A 16,356-nucleotide genomic window follows, 5' to 3' on the forward strand; every position below is an offset into this window, starting at 1 on the left:
TATTCAAACGTCGTCTGACTGCTGTCTATAAACTCATCACGCTAGGCTCGTAACAGGCTATCGAAGAAAGCTGACACACGATGTAAAGTCAAATTGCAGCAGTTTGTACGTCTCATATATTACAGCAGAGGAGCTACGTGTTTTGTCGACACTCACTGGACAATTGTAAATTTTACAAGCGTCTCGAATGCAGTGTTTCCCACGTATTCGCTCATTTCACGGTTCCGTTGGAGATGTTCTCCACCTCTTGACACAAAAAAGAAACGCAGTCGGTAGGACTCGAACCTACGCTCCCAGAGGGAATCTGATTTCTAGTCAGACGCCTTAACCACTCGGCCACGACTGCCGGTCGCAGAGGCGTGGTCTCGACAAGTGCAACTGCTCCTTTGCAAGCAATCTGATGGCAGAACACGATATGGCCTCACTCGTTTCTGTAGCGCTTTCGTTGCCAGCACATTGGCCGTTACGACAGTGTATTAATTTTCGCCTGGACGGGGGCTTGAACCCGGGACCCTTTGGTTGAAGGTACAGCGCTCTACCGACTGGGCTATCCGGTCCCTCAGCCGAGCGTTGTAGTACATGCTGCATGGTGTGCGAGTGATTCGCGTGTCATTATTCCTGGCTTATGGCTCCAATGGCGACTTCACCGACTTCCCACTGACGCACCGCTGACGCTAGTTTTGTGTCGTCTTAAACGATGGCCATACTTGCAAGCAGCTGCGAGATCTTAAGAAAAGAAACGCTGCACCACTGCTTTTGCCACACTCGAATGAACTGAATTGCGCTTCTTAGAAAGAAATGAATGCTCGCTGTGTCCAACACTTTCAAGCACACCTGTGTACTCACAAAGACGGCGACGACGCGACAAAATGACGGGGGCGCGTTCGTGGGCCTGCGACTGATTTCTGCAGTACTGGCGTCCTTGCGAGGTGAACCGGTAGCCACAACAGGCAGCGGCCGTCGCGAAACAGTATTCTTAAAGAATAAATTTCCGTCTTGTTGAGAATGGTGTCACTGGTTTGGATCCGCTTTCACCCACGCATGTCACATGTATGCGAAAATTTCTGCTCGTTTTTTTTGCGCAAAATCGCACGCAGCCGGTAGGATTCGAACCTACGCTCCCACAGGGAATCTGATTTCGAGTCAGACGCCTTAACCACTCGGCCACGATTGCCAGTAGCGCAAGACCCTCCCGACACATGCAACTGGTACCGTTTAAAGCACTGCAGTGCCAGGAAACGGCGTAGATGCATTCTTGTCTGTAGTGCTTACACCGCTACTACACGTGCTTCTACCAAAGTATTAAAATTTCCGCCCGAACAGGGACTTGAACCCTGGACCCTTAGGTTAAAAGCCTAATGCTCTACCGACTGAGCTATCCGGGCTCACATCACGTGATCACCCCTCCCACTACGCATACTGACACATTGCCTCATGTCCTTTACTGTTGGGTAATCGTTGCGTGGAGCTGTTACTATTCAAACGTCGTCTGACTGCTGTCTATAAACTCATCACGCTAGGCTCGTAACAGGCTATCGAAGAAAGCTGACACACGATGTAAAGTCAAATTGCAGCAGTTTGTACGTCTCATATATTACAGCAGAGGAGCTACGTGTTTTGTCGACACTCACTGGACAATTGTAAATTTTACAAGCGTCTCGAATGCAGTGTTTCCCACGTATTCGCTCATTTCACGGTTCCGTTGGAGATGTTCTCCACCTCTTGACACAAAAAAGAAACGCAGTCGGTAGGACTCGAACCTACGCTCCCAGAGGGAATCTGATTTCTAGTCAGACGCCTTAACCACTCGGCCACGACTGCCGGTCGCAGAGGCGTGGTCTCGACAAGTGCAACTGCTCCTTTGCAAGCAATCTGATGGCAGAACACGATATGGCCTCACTCGTTTCTGTAGCGCTTTCGTTGCCAGCACATTGGCCGTTACGACAGTGTATTAATTTTCGCCTGGACGGGGGCTTGAACCCGGGACCCTTTGGTTGAAGGTACAGCGCTCTACCGACTGGGCTATCCGGTCCCTCAGCCGAGCGTTGTAGTACATGCTGCATGGTGTGCGAGTGATTCGCGTGTCATTATTCCTGGCTTATGGCTCCAATGGCGACTTCACCGACTTCCCACTGACGCACCGCTGACGCTAGTTTTGTGTCGTCTTAAACGATGGCCATACTTGCAAGCAGCTGCGAGATCTTAAGAAAAGAAACGCTGCACCACTGCTTTTGCCACACTCGAATGAACTGAATTGCGCTTCTTAGAAAGAAATGAATGCTCGCTGTGTCCAACACTTTCAAGCACACCTGTGTACTCACAAAGACGGCGACGACGCGACAAAATGACGGGGGCGCGTTCGTGGGCCTGCGACTGATTTCTGCAGTACTGGCGTCCTTGCGAGGTGAACCGGTAGCCACAACAGGCAGCGGCCGTCGCGAAACAGTATTCTTAAAGAATAAATTTCCGTCTTGTTGAGAATGGTGTCACTGGTTTGGATCCGCTTTCACCCACGCATGTCACATGTATGCGAAAATTTCTGCTCGTTTTTTTTGCGCAAAATCGCACGCAGCCGGTAGGATTCGAACCTACGCTCCCACAGGGAATCTGATTTCGAGTCAGACGCCTTAACCACTCGGCCACGATTGCCAGTAGCGCAAGACCCTCCCGACACATGCAACTGGTACCGTTTAAAGCACTGCAGTGCCAGGAAACGGCGTAGATGCATTCTTGTCTGTAGTGCTTACACCGCTACTACACGTGCTTCTACCAAAGTATTAAAATTTCCGCCCGAACAGGGACTTGAACCCTGGACCCTTAGGTTAAAAGCCTAATGCTCTACCGACTGAGCTATCCGGGCTCACATCACGTGATCACCCCTCCCACTACGCATACTGACACATTGCCTCATGTCCTTTACTGTTGGGTAATCGTTGCGTGGAGCTGTTACTATTCAAACGTCGTCTGACTGCTGTCTATAAACTCATCACGCTAGGCTCGTAACAGGCTATCGAAGAAAGCTGACACACGATGTAAAGTCAAATTGCAGCAGTTTGTACGTCTCATATATTACAGCAGAGGAGCTACGTGTTTTGTCGACACTCACTGGACAATTGTAAATTTTACAAGCGTCTCGAATGCAGTGTTTCCCACGTATTCGCTCATTTCACGGTTCCGTTGGAGATGTTCTCCACCTCTTGACACAAAAAAGAAACGCAGTCGGTAGGACTCGAACCTACGCTCCCAGAGGGAATCTGATTTCTAGTCAGACGCCTTAACCACTCGGCCACGACTGCCGGTCGCAGAGGCGTGGTCTCGACAAGTGCAACTGCTCCTTTGCAAGCAATCTGATGGCAGAACACGATATGGCCTCACTCGTTTCTGTAGCGCTTTCGTTGCCAGCACATTGGCCGTTACGACAGTGTATTAATTTTCGCCTGGACGGGGGCTTGAACCCGGGACCCTTTGGTTGAAGGTACAGCGCTCTACCGACTGGGCTATCCGGTCCCTCAGCCGAGCGTTGTAGTACATGCTGCATGGTGTGCGAGTGATTCGCGTGTCATTATTCCTGGCTTATGGCTCCAATGGCGACTTCACCGACTTCCCACTGACGCACCGCTGACGCTAGTTTTGTGTCGTCTTAAACGATGGCCATACTTGCAAGCAGCTGCGAGATCTTAAGAAAAGAAACGCTGCACCACTGCTTTTGCCACACTCGAATGAACTGAATTGCGCTTCTTAGAAAGAAATGAATGCTCGCTGTGTCCAACACTTTCAAGCACACCTGTGTACTCACAAAGACGGCGACGACGCGACAAAATGACGGGGGCGCGTTCGTGGGCCTGCGACTGATTTCTGCAGTACTGGCGTCCTTGCGAGGTGAACCGGTAGCCACAACAGGCAGCGGCCGTCGCGAAACAGTATTCTTAAAGAATAAATTTCCGTCTTGTTGAGAATGGTGTCACTGGTTTGGATCCGCTTTCACCCACGCATGTCACATGTATGCGAAAATTTCTGCTCGTTTTTTTTGCGCAAAATCGCACGCAGCCGGTAGGATTCGAACCTACGCTCCCACAGGGAATCTGATTTCGAGTCAGACGCCTTAACCACTCGGCCACGATTGCCAGTAGCGCAAGACCCTCCCGACACATGCAACTGGTACCGTTTAAAGCACTGCAGTGCCAGGAAACGGCGTAGATGCATTCTTGTCTGTAGTGCTTACACCGCTACTACACGTGCTTCTACCAAAGTATTAAAATTTCCGCCCGAACAGGGACTTGAACCCTGGACCCTTAGGTTAAAAGCCTAATGCTCTACCGACTGAGCTATCCGGGCTCACATCACGTGATCACCCCTCCCACTACGCATACTGACACATTGCCTCATGTCCTTTACTGTTGGGTAATCGTTGCGTGGAGCTGTTACTATTCAAACGTCGTCTGACTGCTGTCTATAAACTCATCACGCTAGGCTCGTAACAGGCTATCGAAGAAAGCTGACACACGATGTAAAGTCAAATTGCAGCAGTTTGTACGTCTCATATATTACAGCAGAGGAGCTACGTGTTTTGTCGACACTCACTGGACAATTGTAAATTTTACAAGCGTCTCGAATGCAGTGTTTCCCACGTATTCGCTCATTTCACGGTTCCGTTGGAGATGTTCTCCACCTCTTGACACAAAAAAGAAACGCAGTCGGTAGGACTCGAACCTACGCTCCCAGAGGGAATCTGATTTCTAGTCAGACGCCTTAACCACTCGGCCACGACTGCCGGTCGCAGAGGCGTGGTCTCGACAAGTGCAACTGCTCCTTTGCAAGCAATCTGATGGCAGAACACGATATGGCCTCACTCGTTTCTGTAGCGCTTTCGTTGCCAGCACATTGGCCGTTACGACAGTGTATTAATTTTCGCCTGGACGGGGGCTTGAACCCGGGACCCTTTGGTTGAAGGTACAGCGCTCTACCGACTGGGCTATCCGGTCCCTCAGCCGAGCGTTGTAGTACATGCTGCATGGTGTGCGAGTGATTCGCGTGTCATTATTCCTGGCTTATGGCTCCAATGGCGACTTCACCGACTTCCCACTGACGCACCGCTGACGCTAGTTTTGTGTCGTCTTAAACGATGGCCATACTTGCAAGCAGCTGCGAGATCTTAAGAAAAGAAACGCTGCACCACTGCTTTTGCCACACTCGAATGAACTGAATTGCGCTTCTTAGAAAGAAATGAATGCTCGCTGTGTCCAACACTTTCAAGCACACCTGTGTACTCACAAAGACGGCGACGACGCGACAAAATGACGGGGGCGCGTTCGTGGGCCTGCGACTGATTTCTGCAGTACTGGCGTCCTTGCGAGGTGAACCGGTAGCCACAACAGGCAGCGGCCGTCGCGAAACAGTATTCTTAAAGAATAAATTTCCGTCTTGTTGAGAATGGTGTCACTGGTTTGGATCCGCTTTCACCCACGCATGTCACATGTATGCGAAAATTTCTGCTCGTTTTTTTTGCGCAAAATCGCACGCAGCCGGTAGGATTCGAACCTACGCTCCCACAGGGAATCTGATTTCGAGTCAGACGCCTTAACCACTCGGCCACGATTGCCAGTAGCGCAAGACCCTCCCGACACATGCAACTGGTACCGTTTAAAGCACTGCAGTGCCAGGAAACGGCGTAGATGCATTCTTGTCTGTAGTGCTTACACCGCTACTACACGTGCTTCTACCAAAGTATTAAAATTTCCGCCCGAACAGGGACTTGAACCCTGGACCCTTAGGTTAAAAGCCTAATGCTCTACCGACTGAGCTATCCGGGCTCACATCACGTGATCACCCCTCCCACTACGCATACTGACACATTGCCTCATGTCCTTTACTGTTGGGTAATCGTTGCGTGGAGCTGTTACTATTCAAACGTCGTCTGACTGCTGTCTATAAACTCATCACGCTAGGCTCGTAACAGGCTATCGAAGAAAGCTGACACACGATGTAAAGTCAAATTGCAGCAGTTTGTACGTCTCATATATTACAGCAGAGGAGCTACGTGTTTTGTCGACACTCACTGGACAATTGTAAATTTTACAAGCGTCTCGAATGCAGTGTTTCCCACGTATTCGCTCATTTCACGGTTCCGTTGGAGATGTTCTCCACCTCTTGACACAAAAAAGAAACGCAGTCGGTAGGACTCGAACCTACGCTCCCAGAGGGAATCTGATTTCTAGTCAGACGCCTTAACCACTCGGCCACGACTGCCGGTCGCAGAGGCGTGGTCTCGACAAGTGCAACTGCTCCTTTGCAAGCAATCTGATGGCAGAACACGATATGGCCTCACTCGTTTCTGTAGCGCTTTCGTTGCCAGCACATTGGCCGTTACGACAGTGTATTAATTTTCGCCTGGACGGGGGCTTGAACCCGGGACCCTTTGGTTGAAGGTACAGCGCTCTACCGACTGGGCTATCCGGTCCCTCAGCCGAGCGTTGTAGTACATGCTGCATGGTGTGCGAGTGATTCGCGTGTCATTATTCCTGGCTTATGGCTCCAATGGCGACTTCACCGACTTCCCACTGACGCACCGCTGACGCTAGTTTTGTGTCGTCTTAAACGATGGCCATACTTGCAAGCAGCTGCGAGATCTTAAGAAAAGAAACGCTGCACCACTGCTTTTGCCACACTCGAATGAACTGAATTGCGCTTCTTAGAAAGAAATGAATGCTCGCTGTGTCCAACACTTTCAAGCACACCTGTGTACTCACAAAGACGGCGACGACGCGACAAAATGACGGGGGCGCGTTCGTGGGCCTGCGACTGATTTCTGCAGTACTGGCGTCCTTGCGAGGTGAACCGGTAGCCACAACAGGCAGCGGCCGTCGCGAAACAGTATTCTTAAAGAATAAATTTCCGTCTTGTTGAGAATGGTGTCACTGGTTTGGATCCGCTTTCACCCACGCATGTCACATGTATGCGAAAATTTCTGCTCGTTTTTTTTGCGCAAAATCGCACGCAGCCGGTAGGATTCGAACCTACGCTCCCACAGGGAATCTGATTTCGAGTCAGACGCCTTAACCACTCGGCCACGATTGCCAGTAGCGCAAGACCCTCCCGACACATGCAACTGGTACCGTTTAAAGCACTGCAGTGCCAGGAAACGGCGTAGATGCATTCTTGTCTGTAGTGCTTACACCGCTACTACACGTGCTTCTACCAAAGTATTAAAATTTCCGCCCGAACAGGGACTTGAACCCTGGACCCTTAGGTTAAAAGCCTAATGCTCTACCGACTGAGCTATCCGGGCTCACATCACGTGATCACCCCTCCCACTACGCATACTGACACATTGCCTCATGTCCTTTACTGTTGGGTAATCGTTGCGTGGAGCTGTTACTATTCAAACGTCGTCTGACTGCTGTCTATAAACTCATCACGCTAGGCTCGTAACAGGCTATCGAAGAAAGCTGACACACGATGTAAAGTCAAATTGCAGCAGTTTGTACGTCTCATATATTACAGCAGAGGAGCTACGTGTTTTGTCGACACTCACTGGACAATTGTAAATTTTACAAGCGTCTCGAATGCAGTGTTTCCCACGTATTCGCTCATTTCACGGTTCCGTTGGAGATGTTCTCCACCTCTTGACACAAAAAAGAAACGCAGTCGGTAGGACTCGAACCTACGCTCCCAGAGGGAATCTGATTTCTAGTCAGACGCCTTAACCACTCGGCCACGACTGCCGGTCGCAGAGGCGTGGTCTCGACAAGTGCAACTGCTCCTTTGCAAGCAATCTGATGGCAGAACACGATATGGCCTCACTCGTTTCTGTAGCGCTTTCGTTGCCAGCACATTGGCCGTTACGACAGTGTATTAATTTTCGCCTGGACGGGGGCTTGAACCCGGGACCCTTTGGTTGAAGGTACAGCGCTCTACCGACTGGGCTATCCGGTCCCTCAGCCGAGCGTTGTAGTACATGCTGCATGGTGTGCGAGTGATTCGCGTGTCATTATTCCTGGCTTATGGCTCCAATGGCGACTTCACCGACTTCCCACTGACGCACCGCTGACGCTAGTTTTGTGTCGTCTTAAACGATGGCCATACTTGCAAGCAGCTGCGAGATCTTAAGAAAAGAAACGCTGCACCACTGCTTTTGCCACACTCGAATGAACTGAATTGCGCTTCTTAGAAAGAAATGAATGCTCGCTGTGTCCAACACTTTCAAGCACACCTGTGTACTCACAAAGACGGCGACGACGCGACAAAATGACGGGGGCGCGTTCGTGGGCCTGCGACTGATTTCTGCAGTACTGGCGTCCTTGCGAGGTGAACCGGTAGCCACAACAGGCAGCGGCCGTCGCGAAACAGTATTCTTAAAGAATAAATTTCCGTCTTGTTGAGAATGGTGTCACTGGTTTGGATCCGCTTTCACCCACGCATGTCACATGTATGCGAAAATTTCTGCTCGTTTTTTTTGCGCAAAATCGCACGCAGCCGGTAGGATTCGAACCTACGCTCCCACAGGGAATCTGATTTCGAGTCAGACGCCTTAACCACTCGGCCACGATTGCCAGTAGCGCAAGACCCTCCCGACACATGCAACTGGTACCGTTTAAAGCACTGCAGTGCCAGGAAACGGCGTAGATGCATTCTTGTCTGTAGTGCTTACACCGCTACTACACGTGCTTCTACCAAAGTATTAAAATTTCCGCCCGAACAGGGACTTGAACCCTGGACCCTTAGGTTAAAAGCCTAATGCTCTACCGACTGAGCTATCCGGGCTCACATCACGTGATCACCCCTCCCACTACGCATACTGACACATTGCCTCATGTCCTTTACTGTTGGGTAATCGTTGCGTGGAGCTGTTACTATTCAAACGTCGTCTGACTGCTGTCTATAAACTCATCACGCTAGGCTCGTAACAGGCTATCGAAGAAAGCTGACACACGATGTAAAGTCAAATTGCAGCAGTTTGTACGTCTCATATATTACAGCAGAGGAGCTACGTGTTTTGTCGACACTCACTGGACAATTGTAAATTTTACAAGCGTCTCGAATGCAGTGTTTCCCACGTATTCGCTCATTTCACGGTTCCGTTGGAGATGTTCTCCACCTCTTGACACAAAAAAGAAACGCAGTCGGTAGGACTCGAACCTACGCTCCCAGAGGGAATCTGATTTCTAGTCAGACGCCTTAACCACTCGGCCACGACCGCCGGTCGCAGAGGCGTGGTCTCGACAAGTGCAACTGCTCCTTTGCAAGCAATCTGATGGCAGAACACGATATGGCCTCACTCGTTTCTGTAGCGCTTTCGTTGCCAGCACATTGGCCGTTACGACAGTGTATTAATTTTCGCCTGGACGGGGGCTTGAACCCGGGACCCTTTGGTTGAAGGTACAGCGCTCTACCGACTGGGCTATCCGGTCCCTCAGCCGAGCGTTGTAGTACATGCTGCATGGTGTGCGAGTGATTCGCGTGTCATTATTCCTGGCTTATGGCTCCAATGGCGACTTCACCGACTTCCCACTGACGCACCGCTGACGCTAGTTTTGTGTCGTCTTAAACGATGGCCATACTTGCAAGCAGCTGCGAGATCTTAAGAAAAGAAACGCTGCACCACTGCTTTTGCCACACTCGAATGAACTGAATTGCGCTTCTTAGAAAGAAATGAATGCTCGCTGTGTCCAACACTTTCAAGCACACCTGTGTACTCACGACGACGCGACAAAATGACGGGGGCGCGTTCGTGGGCCTGCGACTGATTTCTGCAGTACTGGCGTCCTTGCGAGGTGAACCGGTAGCCACAACAGGCAGCGGCCGTCGCGAAACAGTATTCTTAAAGAATAAATTTCCGTCTTGTTGAGAATGGTGTCACTGGTTTGGATCCGCTTTCACCCACGCATGTCACATGTATGCGAAAATTTCTGCTCGTTTTTTTTGCGCAAAATCGCACGCAGCCGGTAGGATTCGAACCTACGCTCCCACAGGGAATCTGATTTCGAGTCAGACGCCTTAACCACTCGGCCACGATTGCCAGTAGCGCAAGACCCTCCCGACACATGCAACTGGTACCGTTTAAAGCACTGCAGTGCCAGGAAACGGCGTAGATGCATTCTTGTCTGTAGTGCTTACACCGCTACTACACGTGCTTCTACCAAAGTATTAAAATTTCCGCCCGAACAGGGACTTGAACCCTGGACCCTTAGGTTAAAAGCCTAATGCTCTACCGACTGAGCTATCCGGGCTCACATCACGTGATCACCCCTCCCACTACGCATACTGACACATTGCCTCATGTCCTTTACTGTTGGGTAATCGTTGCGTGGAGCTGTTACTATTCAAACGTCGTCTGACTGCTGTCTATAAACTCATCACGCTAGGCTCGTAACAGGCTATCGAAGAAAGCTGACACACGATGTAAAGTCAAATTGCAGCAGTTTGTACGTCTCATATATTACAGCAGAGGAGCTACGTGTTTTGTCGACACTCACTGGACAATTGTAAATTTTACAAGCGTCTCGAATGCAGTGTTTCCCACGTATTCGCTCATTTCACGGTTCCGTTGGAGATGTTCTCCACCTCTTGACACAAAAAAGAAACGCAGTCGGTAGGACTCGAACCTACGCTCCCAGAGGGAATCTGATTTCTAGTCAGACGCCTTAACCACTCGGCCACGACTGCCGGTCGCAGAGGCGTGGTCTCGACAAGTGCAACTGCTCCTTTGCAAGCAATCTGATGGCAGAACACGATATGGCCTCACTCGTTTCTGTAGCGCTTTCGTTGCCAGCACATTGGCCGTTACGACAGTGTATTAATTTTCGCCTGGACGGGGGCTTGAACCCGGGACCCTTTGGTTGAAGGTACAGCGCTCTACCGACTGGGCTATCCGGTCCCTCAGCCGAGCGTTGTAGTACATGCTGCATGGTGTGCGAGTGATTCGCGTGTCATTATTCCTGGCTTATGGCTCCAATGGCGACTTCACCGACTTCCCACTGACGCACCGCTGACGCTAGTTTTGTGTCGTCTTAAACGATGGCCATACTTGCAAGCAGCTGCGAGATCTTAAGAAAAGAAACGCTGCACCACTGCTTTTGCCACACTCGAATGAACTGAATTGCGCTTCTTAGAAAGAAATGAATGCTCGCTGTGTCCAACACTTTCAAGCACACCTGTGTACTCACAAAGACGGCGACGACGCGACAAAATGACGGGGGCGCGTTCGTGGGCCTGCGACTGATTTCTGCAGTACTGGCGTCCTTGCGAGGTGAACCGGTAGCCACAACAGGCAGCGGCCGTCGCGAAACAGTATTCTTAAAGAATAAATTTCCGTCTTGTTGAGAATGGTGTCACTGGTTTGGATCCGCTTTCACCCACGCATGTCACATGTATGCGAAAATTTCTGCTCGTTTTTTTTGCGCAAAATCGCACGCAGCCGGTAGGATTCGAACCTACGCTCCCACAGGGAATCTGATTTCGAGTCAGACGCCTTAACCACTCGGCCACGATTGCCAGTAGCGCAAGACCCTCCCGACACATGCAACTGGTACCGTTTAAAGCACTGCAGTGCCAGGAAACGGCGTAGATGCATTCTTGTCTGTAGTGCTTACACCGCTACTACACGTGCTTCTACCAAAGTATTAAAATTTCCGCCCGAACAGGGACTTGAACCCTGGACCCTTAGGTTAAAAGCCTAATGCTCTACCGACTGAGCTATCCGGGCTCACATCACGTGATCACCCCTCCCACTACGCATACTGACACATTGCCTCATGTCCTTTACTGTTGGGTAATCGTTGCGTGGAGCTGTTACTATTCAAACGTCGTCTGACTGCTGTCTATAAACTCATCACGCTAGGCTCGTAACAGGCTATCGAAGAAAGCTGACACACGATGTAAAGTCAAATTGCAGCAGTTTGTACGTCTCATATATTACAGCAGAGGAGCTACGTGTTTTGTCGACACTCACTGGACAATTGTAAATTTTACAAGCGTCTCGAATGCAGTGTTTCCCACGTATTCGCTCATTTCACGGTTCCGTTGGAGATGTTCTCCACCTCTTGACACAAAAAAGAAACGCAGTCGGTAGGACTCGAACCTACGCTCCCAGAGGGAATCTGATTTCTAGTCAGACGCCTTAACCACTCGGCCACGACCGCCGGTCGCAGAGGCGTGGTCTCGACAAGTGCAACTGCTCCTTTGCAAGCAATCTGATGGCAGAACACGATATGGCCTCACTCGTTTCTGTAGCGCTTTCGTTGCCAGCACATTGGCCGTTACGACAGTGTATTAATTTTCGCCTGGACGGGGGCTTGAACCCGGGACCCTTTGGTTGAAGGTACAGCGCTCTACCGACTGGGCTATCCGGTCCCTCAGCCGAGCGTTGTAGTACATGCTGCATGGTGTGCGAGTGATTCGCGTGTCATTATTCCTGGCTTATGGCTCCAATGGCGACTTCACCGACTTCCCACTGACGCACCGCTGACGCTAGTTTTGTGTCGTCTTAAACGATGGCCATACTTGCAAGCAGCTGCGAGATCTTAAGAAAAGAAACGCTGCACCACTGCTTTTGCCACACTCGAATGAACTGAATTGCGCTTCTTAGAAAGAAATGAATGCTCGCTGTGTCCAACACTTTCAAGCACACCTGTGTACTCACGACGACGCGACAAAATGACGGGGGCGCGTTCGTGGGCCTGCGACTGATTTCTGCAGTACTGGCGTCCTTGCGAGGTGAACCGGTAGCCACAACAGGCAGCGGCCGTCGCGAAACAGTATTCTTAAAGAATAAATTTCCGTCTTGTTGAGAATGGTGTCACTGGTTTGGATCCGCTTTCACCCACGCATGTCACATGTATGCGAAAATTTCTGCTCGTTTTTTTTGCGCAAAATCGCACGCAGCCGGTAGGATTCGAACCTACGCTCCCACAGGGAATCTGATTTCGAGTCAGACGCATTAACCACTCGGCCACGACTGCCAGTAGCGCAAGACCCTCCCGACACATGCAACTGGTACCGTTTAAAGCACTGCAGTGCCAGGAAACGGCGTAGATGCATTCTTGTCTGTAGTGCTTACACCGCTACTACACGTGCTTCTACCAAAGTATTAAAATTTCCGCCCGAACAGGGACTTGAACCCTGGACCCTTAGGTTAAAAGACTAATGCTCTACCGACTGAGCTATCCGGGCTCACATCACGTGATCACCCCTCCCACTACGCATACTGACACATTGCCTCATGTCCTTTACTGTTGGGTAATCGTTGCGTGGAGCTGTTACTATTCAAACGTCGTCTGACTGCTGTCTATAAACTCATCACGCTAGGCTCGTAACAGGCTATCGAAGAAAGCTGACACACAATGTAAAGTCAAATTGCAGCAGTTTGTACGTCTCATATATTACAGCAGAGGAGCTACGTGTTTTGTCGACACTCACTGGACAATTGTAAAATTTACAAGCGTCTCGAATGCAGTGTTTCCCACGTATTCGCTCATTTCACGGTTCCGTTGGAGATGTTCTCCACCTCTTGACACAAAAAAGAAACGCAGTCGGTAGGACTCGAACCTACGCTCCCAGAGGGAATCTGATTTCTAGTCAGACGCCTTAACCACTCGGCCACGACTGCCGGTCGCAGACGCGTGGTCTCGACGAGTGCAACTGCTCCTTTGCAAGCAATCTGATGGCAGAACACGATATGGCCTCACTCGTTTCTGTATCGCTTTCGTTGCCAGCACATTGGCCGTTACGACAGTGAATTAATTTTCGCCTGGACAGGGGCTTGAACCCGGGACCCTTTGGTTGAAGGTTCAGCGCTCTACCGACTAGGCTATCCGGTTCCTCAGCCGAGCGTTGTAGTGCATGCTGCATGGTGTGCGAGTGATTCGCGTGTCGTTATTCCTGGCTTATGGCTCCAATGGCGACTTCACCGACTTCCCACTGGCGCACCGCTGACGCTAGTTTTGTGTCGTCTTAAACGATGGCCATACTTGCAAGCAGCTGCGAGATCTTAAGAAAAGAAACGCTGCACCACTGCTTTTGCCACACTCGAATGAACTGAATTGCGCTTCTTAGAAAGAAATGAATGCTCGCTGTGTCCAACACTTTCAAGCACACCTGTGTACTCACGACGACGCGACAAAATGACGGGGGCGCGTTCGTGGGCCTGCGACTGATTTCTGCAGTACTGGCGTCCTTGCGAGGTGAACCGGTAGCCACAACAGGCAGCGGCCGTCGCGAAACAGTATTCTTAAAGAATAAATTTCCGTCTTGTTGAGAATGGTGTCACTGGTTTGGATCCGCTTTCACCCACGCATGTCACATGTATGCGAAAATTTCTGCTCGTTTTTTTTGCGCAAAATCGCACGCAGCCGGTAGGATTCGAACCTACGCTCCCACAGGGAATCTGATTTCGAGTCAGACGCATTAACCACTCGGCCACGACTGCCAGTAGCGCAAGACCCTCCCGACACATGCAACTGGTACCGTTTAAAGCACTGCAGTGCCAGGAAACGGCGTAGATGCATTCTTGTCTGTAGTGCTTACACCGCTACTACACGTGCTTCTACCAAAGTATTAAAATTTCCGCCCGAACAGGGACTTGAACCCTGGACCCTTAGGTTAAAAGACTAATGCTCTACCGACTGAGCTATCCGGGCTCACATCACGTGATCACCCCTCCCACTACGCATACTGACACATTGCCTCATGTCCTTTACTGTTGGGTAATCGTTGCGTGGAGCTGTTACTATTCAAACGTCGTCTGACTGCTGTCTATAAACTCATCACGCTAGGCTCGTAACAGGCTATCGAAGAAAGCTGACACACAATGTAAAGTCAAATTGCAGCAGTTTGTACGTCTCATATATTACAGCAGAGGAGCTACGTGTTTTGTCGACACTCACTGGACAATTGTAAAATTTACAAGCGTCTCGAATGCAGTGTTTCCCACGTATTCGCTCATTTCACGGTTCCGTTGGAGATGTTCTCCACCTCTTGACACAAAAAAGAAACGCAGTCGGTAGGACTCGAACCTACGCTCCCAGAGGGAATCTGATTTCTAGTCAGACGCCTTAACCACTCGGCCACGACTGCCGGTCGCAGACGCGTGGTCTCGACAAGTGCAACTGCTCCTTTGCAAGCAATCTGATGGCAGAACACGATATGGCCTCACTCGTTTCTGTATCGCTTTCGTTGCCAGCACATTGGCCGTTACGACAGTGAATTAATTTTCGCCTGGACAGGGGCTTGAACCCGGGACCCTTTGGTTGAAGGTTCAGCGCTCTACCGACTAGGCTATCCGGTCCCTCAGCCGAGCGTTGTAGTGCATGCTGCATGGTGTGCGAGTGATTCGCGTGTCGTTATTCCTGGCTTATGGCTCCAATGGCGACTTCACCGACTTCCCACTGACGCACCGCTGACGCTAGTTTTGTGTCGTCTTAAACGATGGCCATACTTGCAAGCAGCTGCGAGATCTTAAGAAAAGAAACGCTGCACCACTGCTTTTGCCACACTCGAATGAACTGAATTGCGCTTCTTAGAAAGAAATGAATGCTCGCTGTGTCCAACACTTTCAAGCACACCTGTGTACTCACGACGACGCGACAAAATGACGGGGGCGCGTTCGTGGGCCTGCGACTGATTTCTGCAGTACTGGCGTCCTTGCGAGGTGAACCGGTAGCCACAACAGGCAGCGGCCGTCGCGAAACAGTATTCTTAAAGAATAAATTTCCGTCTTGTTGAGAATGGTGTCACTGGTTTGGATCCGCTTTCACCCACGCATGTCACATGTATGCGAAAATTTCTGCTCGTTTTTTTTGCGCAAAATCGCACGCAGCCGGTAGGATTCGAACCTACGCTCCCACAGGGAATCTGATTTCGAGTCAGACGCATTAACCACTCGGCCACGACTGCCAGTAGCGCAAGACCCTCCCGACACATGCAACTGGTACCGTTTAAAGCACTGCAGTGCCAGGAAACGGCGTAGATGCATTCTTGTCTGTAGTGCTTACACCGCTACTACACGTGCTTCTACCAAAGTATTAAAATTTCCGCCCGAACAGGGACTTGAACCCTGGACCCTTAGGTTAAAAGACTAATGCTCTACCGACTGAGCTATCCGGGCTCACATCACGTGATCACCCCTCCCACTACGCATACTGACACATTGCCTCATGTCCTTTACTGTTGGGTAATCGTTGCGTGGAGCTGTTACTATTCAAACGTCGTCTGACTGCTGTCTATAAACTCATCACGCTAGGCTCGTAACAGGCTATCGAAGAAAGCTGACACACAATGTAAAGTCAAATTGCAGCAGTTTGTACGTCTCATATATTACAGCAGAGGAGCTACGTGTTTTGTCGACACTCACTGGACAATTGT

At 50.4% G+C, this 16,356-nt stretch overlaps 33 non-coding genes across 33 annotated transcripts; all 33 read right to left on the reverse strand.

Moving 5' to 3' along the window:
* Nucleotides 1-264: 264 nt before the first annotated feature.
* Trnas-aga (transfer RNA serine (anticodon AGA)) lies at nt 265-346 on the reverse strand. Its single transcript has one exon. It is a non-coding gene; the product is annotated as a tRNA-Ser (tRNA).
* A 746-nt stretch (nt 347-1,092) lies between these two features.
* Trnas-cga (transfer RNA serine (anticodon CGA)) lies at nt 1,093-1,174 on the reverse strand. The gene has a single exon. It is a non-coding gene; the product is annotated as a tRNA-Ser (tRNA).
* A 138-nt stretch (nt 1,175-1,312) lies between these two features.
* Nucleotides 1,313-1,385, reverse strand: Trnak-uuu (transfer RNA lysine (anticodon UUU)). Its single transcript has one exon. It is a non-coding gene; the product is annotated as a tRNA-Lys (tRNA).
* Nucleotides 1,386-1,739: 354 nt separating this feature from the next.
* Trnas-aga (transfer RNA serine (anticodon AGA)) lies at nt 1,740-1,821 on the reverse strand. Its single transcript has one exon. It is a non-coding gene; the product is annotated as a tRNA-Ser (tRNA).
* Nucleotides 1,822-2,567: 746 nt separating this feature from the next.
* Nucleotides 2,568-2,649, reverse strand: Trnas-cga (transfer RNA serine (anticodon CGA)). Its single transcript has one exon. It is a non-coding gene; the product is annotated as a tRNA-Ser (tRNA).
* A 138-nt stretch (nt 2,650-2,787) lies between these two features.
* Trnak-uuu (transfer RNA lysine (anticodon UUU)) lies at nt 2,788-2,860 on the reverse strand. The gene has a single exon. It is a non-coding gene; the product is annotated as a tRNA-Lys (tRNA).
* Nucleotides 2,861-3,214: 354 nt separating this feature from the next.
* Nucleotides 3,215-3,296, reverse strand: Trnas-aga (transfer RNA serine (anticodon AGA)). The gene has a single exon. It is a non-coding gene; the product is annotated as a tRNA-Ser (tRNA).
* A 746-nt stretch (nt 3,297-4,042) lies between these two features.
* Trnas-cga (transfer RNA serine (anticodon CGA)) lies at nt 4,043-4,124 on the reverse strand. Its single transcript has one exon. It is a non-coding gene; the product is annotated as a tRNA-Ser (tRNA).
* Nucleotides 4,125-4,262: 138 nt separating this feature from the next.
* On the reverse strand, nt 4,263-4,335 carry Trnak-uuu (transfer RNA lysine (anticodon UUU)). The gene has a single exon. It is a non-coding gene; the product is annotated as a tRNA-Lys (tRNA).
* Nucleotides 4,336-4,689: 354 nt separating this feature from the next.
* Trnas-aga (transfer RNA serine (anticodon AGA)) lies at nt 4,690-4,771 on the reverse strand. Its single transcript has one exon. It is a non-coding gene; the product is annotated as a tRNA-Ser (tRNA).
* A 746-nt stretch (nt 4,772-5,517) lies between these two features.
* Trnas-cga (transfer RNA serine (anticodon CGA)) lies at nt 5,518-5,599 on the reverse strand. Its single transcript has one exon. It is a non-coding gene; the product is annotated as a tRNA-Ser (tRNA).
* Nucleotides 5,600-5,737: 138 nt separating this feature from the next.
* On the reverse strand, nt 5,738-5,810 carry Trnak-uuu (transfer RNA lysine (anticodon UUU)). The gene has a single exon. It is a non-coding gene; the product is annotated as a tRNA-Lys (tRNA).
* A 354-nt stretch (nt 5,811-6,164) lies between these two features.
* Nucleotides 6,165-6,246, reverse strand: Trnas-aga (transfer RNA serine (anticodon AGA)). The gene has a single exon. It is a non-coding gene; the product is annotated as a tRNA-Ser (tRNA).
* Nucleotides 6,247-6,992: 746 nt separating this feature from the next.
* Nucleotides 6,993-7,074, reverse strand: Trnas-cga (transfer RNA serine (anticodon CGA)). Its single transcript has one exon. It is a non-coding gene; the product is annotated as a tRNA-Ser (tRNA).
* Nucleotides 7,075-7,212: 138 nt separating this feature from the next.
* Trnak-uuu (transfer RNA lysine (anticodon UUU)) lies at nt 7,213-7,285 on the reverse strand. Its single transcript has one exon. It is a non-coding gene; the product is annotated as a tRNA-Lys (tRNA).
* A 354-nt stretch (nt 7,286-7,639) lies between these two features.
* Nucleotides 7,640-7,721, reverse strand: Trnas-aga (transfer RNA serine (anticodon AGA)). The gene has a single exon. It is a non-coding gene; the product is annotated as a tRNA-Ser (tRNA).
* Nucleotides 7,722-8,467: 746 nt separating this feature from the next.
* Trnas-cga (transfer RNA serine (anticodon CGA)) lies at nt 8,468-8,549 on the reverse strand. The gene has a single exon. It is a non-coding gene; the product is annotated as a tRNA-Ser (tRNA).
* A 138-nt stretch (nt 8,550-8,687) lies between these two features.
* Nucleotides 8,688-8,760, reverse strand: Trnak-uuu (transfer RNA lysine (anticodon UUU)). The gene has a single exon. It is a non-coding gene; the product is annotated as a tRNA-Lys (tRNA).
* Nucleotides 8,761-9,114: 354 nt separating this feature from the next.
* On the reverse strand, nt 9,115-9,196 carry Trnas-aga (transfer RNA serine (anticodon AGA)). Its single transcript has one exon. It is a non-coding gene; the product is annotated as a tRNA-Ser (tRNA).
* A 737-nt stretch (nt 9,197-9,933) lies between these two features.
* Trnas-cga (transfer RNA serine (anticodon CGA)) lies at nt 9,934-10,015 on the reverse strand. The gene has a single exon. It is a non-coding gene; the product is annotated as a tRNA-Ser (tRNA).
* A 138-nt stretch (nt 10,016-10,153) lies between these two features.
* Nucleotides 10,154-10,226, reverse strand: Trnak-uuu (transfer RNA lysine (anticodon UUU)). Its single transcript has one exon. It is a non-coding gene; the product is annotated as a tRNA-Lys (tRNA).
* A 354-nt stretch (nt 10,227-10,580) lies between these two features.
* Trnas-aga (transfer RNA serine (anticodon AGA)) lies at nt 10,581-10,662 on the reverse strand. Its single transcript has one exon. It is a non-coding gene; the product is annotated as a tRNA-Ser (tRNA).
* A 746-nt stretch (nt 10,663-11,408) lies between these two features.
* Trnas-cga (transfer RNA serine (anticodon CGA)) lies at nt 11,409-11,490 on the reverse strand. Its single transcript has one exon. It is a non-coding gene; the product is annotated as a tRNA-Ser (tRNA).
* Nucleotides 11,491-11,628: 138 nt separating this feature from the next.
* On the reverse strand, nt 11,629-11,701 carry Trnak-uuu (transfer RNA lysine (anticodon UUU)). The gene has a single exon. It is a non-coding gene; the product is annotated as a tRNA-Lys (tRNA).
* Nucleotides 11,702-12,055: 354 nt separating this feature from the next.
* Trnas-aga (transfer RNA serine (anticodon AGA)) lies at nt 12,056-12,137 on the reverse strand. Its single transcript has one exon. It is a non-coding gene; the product is annotated as a tRNA-Ser (tRNA).
* A 737-nt stretch (nt 12,138-12,874) lies between these two features.
* Nucleotides 12,875-12,956, reverse strand: Trnas-cga (transfer RNA serine (anticodon CGA)). The gene has a single exon. It is a non-coding gene; the product is annotated as a tRNA-Ser (tRNA).
* A 138-nt stretch (nt 12,957-13,094) lies between these two features.
* On the reverse strand, nt 13,095-13,167 carry Trnak-uuu (transfer RNA lysine (anticodon UUU)). Its single transcript has one exon. It is a non-coding gene; the product is annotated as a tRNA-Lys (tRNA).
* A 354-nt stretch (nt 13,168-13,521) lies between these two features.
* Trnas-aga (transfer RNA serine (anticodon AGA)) lies at nt 13,522-13,603 on the reverse strand. The gene has a single exon. It is a non-coding gene; the product is annotated as a tRNA-Ser (tRNA).
* A 737-nt stretch (nt 13,604-14,340) lies between these two features.
* Trnas-cga (transfer RNA serine (anticodon CGA)) lies at nt 14,341-14,422 on the reverse strand. Its single transcript has one exon. It is a non-coding gene; the product is annotated as a tRNA-Ser (tRNA).
* A 138-nt stretch (nt 14,423-14,560) lies between these two features.
* Trnak-uuu (transfer RNA lysine (anticodon UUU)) lies at nt 14,561-14,633 on the reverse strand. The gene has a single exon. It is a non-coding gene; the product is annotated as a tRNA-Lys (tRNA).
* Nucleotides 14,634-14,987: 354 nt separating this feature from the next.
* On the reverse strand, nt 14,988-15,069 carry Trnas-aga (transfer RNA serine (anticodon AGA)). The gene has a single exon. It is a non-coding gene; the product is annotated as a tRNA-Ser (tRNA).
* Nucleotides 15,070-15,806: 737 nt separating this feature from the next.
* Nucleotides 15,807-15,888, reverse strand: Trnas-cga (transfer RNA serine (anticodon CGA)). Its single transcript has one exon. It is a non-coding gene; the product is annotated as a tRNA-Ser (tRNA).
* A 138-nt stretch (nt 15,889-16,026) lies between these two features.
* Trnak-uuu (transfer RNA lysine (anticodon UUU)) lies at nt 16,027-16,099 on the reverse strand. The gene has a single exon. It is a non-coding gene; the product is annotated as a tRNA-Lys (tRNA).
* Between the last annotated feature and the right edge of the window lie 257 nt (nt 16,100-16,356).

Source organism: Schistocerca serialis, unplaced genomic scaffold (assembly GCF_023864345.2).
Source record: "Schistocerca serialis cubense isolate TAMUIC-IGC-003099 unplaced genomic scaffold, iqSchSeri2.2 HiC_scaffold_1117, whole genome shotgun sequence".
In the NCBI taxonomy this organism is placed as follows: Eukaryota; Metazoa; Arthropoda; class Insecta; order Orthoptera; family Acrididae; genus Schistocerca; species Schistocerca serialis.